We start from the raw sequence: 2,342 nt of genomic DNA, 5'->3' as shown, positions 1-2,342 counted from the left end.
TCTCTCTATCTATCTCTCGCTCTCTCTCTCTCTCTCTCTCTCTCTCTCTCTCTCTCTCCCATGTTTTTCTCTCTTTTCTCTCTCTGTCTAGCCTATCTCTCTGTTTCTCTCTTTCCGCGTACTAGGTTTACATCATCGCTGTTTATCGTCCGCTCAAACACTTGAGTTGAGGTCAAATCCACCACTGTCTTAAATATAATAAAAATGTAGCCCATATCGCAGTACTTACGAAGTCTTGTAGTACTTTTCAACTAAGTATAAAGGTTCTAATCTAATGTACTTAAAAGAAATAACCTTAATTGACCTTTCCTCTCTTTCGGATAAAATATAATTTGTTTATTAGTACAGCATTTCTTTTCATATCTCTGTTATGCCTGACCTAGTTTTACGTTACCCTTGTTTATCATCCGCACATTATTTTGCACAAACATACACAAAGGTCAAGGTCGTCTCAACCTCGCTGTGCCATATACGTATAAATGTATACTTGGCGTTCCGTGTCTGTCCTGAAAACGCCCTTCAACTCAGTGTACTTGAAAGAAAGTGATCTCAATTTACCTAACGTCTATTTCCAATTTATGTAAAATTATCTTCTTCAATTCACACTTCTCTGTCCCAATTTAACATAATAGATCTAGTTGTTTATCATCTGCACATTTTTTTGAACAAACATACGCACTGAGGGCAAGGTCGCCTTGCCGTCATCCTCAGTATTATTATACTTACTTAACGTGCAATGTCTGCTTGAACGCGCCTGTCAACTCGATAAGGTTGTAATCTAGTACAGATCTACTTGAAACAAAGTGATCTTAATTGACCTTAAAGTCTATATCCAATGTGTGATATGTTTAATTCATACTTCTGTTATGTCTGACCTAGTTTTACATGATCGTATGTTTATCTTCCGCACATTATTATTTTGCTCAAACATAGAAACAAGAGTTCAAGGCCGTTATGTGCCATATCAACTTACTGTACACTCAGGCCACTTGTACATGTATTATATTACTTACCGTACCGTGTCTGTCGTGAACAAGCCCTTCACCCCGATAAGGTTTTAGTCTAATAAACTTGAAAGAAAGTGACCTTAATTGACCTAGCGTTGATATTCCGAATATAGATCTAGTATATTATGCAACATTGCTATGTTCAATTCACACTTCTGTATCCATTTTACGGTTTTTCATAATGGCTGTTTATCATCCGCAAGAACATAAGAACTGAGCACTATGTTATTAACACTTTGTGTAATCCATCGTGATAATAAATATTTATAACATAATTTAAATAGCGCCAATCTCGCCCGGCAGCAGGCTCTGTGCACTCTTCAGTCTATAATTACCCCCAGCAGACCATAATGACGCTCAGAAACATCATTGAAGGAAAAATAAAGTCGAAGGAGATTCTGGAGTAATTTTCGATCAGTCTGGTTATAATTGGGCATTAACAGCAGCGCCGTCATCGTCATCATCATCATTATCATCATCATCATCATCATCATCATCATCATCGTCTTCGTCGTCGTCGTCGTCATCATCATCACTATATCCTCGTTGTTGTCACTTTAGATTTATAAAGCAGAAATGGTAGAGTGTCTTTAAAGTAATTTTTAGACAAGCAAATCTGCATGTAATGTATAAACCTATACATGTATATGAAAAATGTGGTCTTTTAAGCCTTTTTCATCATCATCATCATCATCGTCATCATCTTCATCGATTTCTTCCCCCAGCATGCCTGCACAGGTGTCCACCTACTATATTGACCACAACCTTGACCGCTTCGACCACATGAGCATTGACCTTCACCGTCATGTGACCTCCTCTCACAGTGGCAAGGGACGCACCAAGGTGAGCTGCTGTGACTAGAGGGTGGATGGGTCTTAGTTTTAGTAAGTGTTGTACGGCACTTACAACACAATAAGTCACTTAAGTGCCCAAGATTAGAGGTGTTACAAGAGAGTAAAAAACACAAAAAAGAAGGAGGGGGAGATAAAGACAGTAGGCCTAGATGTTTGATAGGAAAGAAGGAGCGGACCACCTCAGAGTAGAGGACCTGCCAACCACCCACTCTGGATGTGTGTGGAGGCTACAAACGCACACATACACACACAGAGACATGCACACATGCACGCACGCACACGCACACGCACACACACACAGACAGAAACACACGAGTGTGCGCACTCACATACACACTCACACTCACTCGCGTGCACGCGCGCGCACACACACACACACGCACACACACAGCGCGCGCGCACACAAGCGCGTACACACGCACGCACACACAAAGATACACACACACACACATACACACACACACACACACACACACACATG

General features: G+C 40.7%; 1 long non-coding RNA gene across 1 annotated transcript in view; it reads left to right on the top strand.

Annotated features, from left to right (window-relative positions):
• The window catches only part of LOC101859593, a 6,060-nt gene that overhangs the window by 860 nt on the left and 2,858 nt on the right, over window positions 1-2,342 (top strand). Inside the window, exon 2 of the long non-coding RNA XR_001185202.1 lies at window positions 1,733-1,850. This is a non-coding gene — a long non-coding RNA (uncharacterized LOC101859593). The remainder of the gene's footprint in view (window positions 1-1,732; window positions 1,851-2,342) is intronic.

Source organism: Aplysia californica, unplaced genomic scaffold (genome assembly GCF_000002075.1).
Source record: "Aplysia californica isolate F4 #8 unplaced genomic scaffold, AplCal3.0 scaffold00583, whole genome shotgun sequence".
Taxonomy (NCBI): Eukaryota; Metazoa; Mollusca; class Gastropoda; order Aplysiida; family Aplysiidae; genus Aplysia; species Aplysia californica.
The sequence above is the reverse complement of the archived record's forward strand: the minus strand, read 5'-3'. Positions and strand labels throughout refer to the sequence as shown.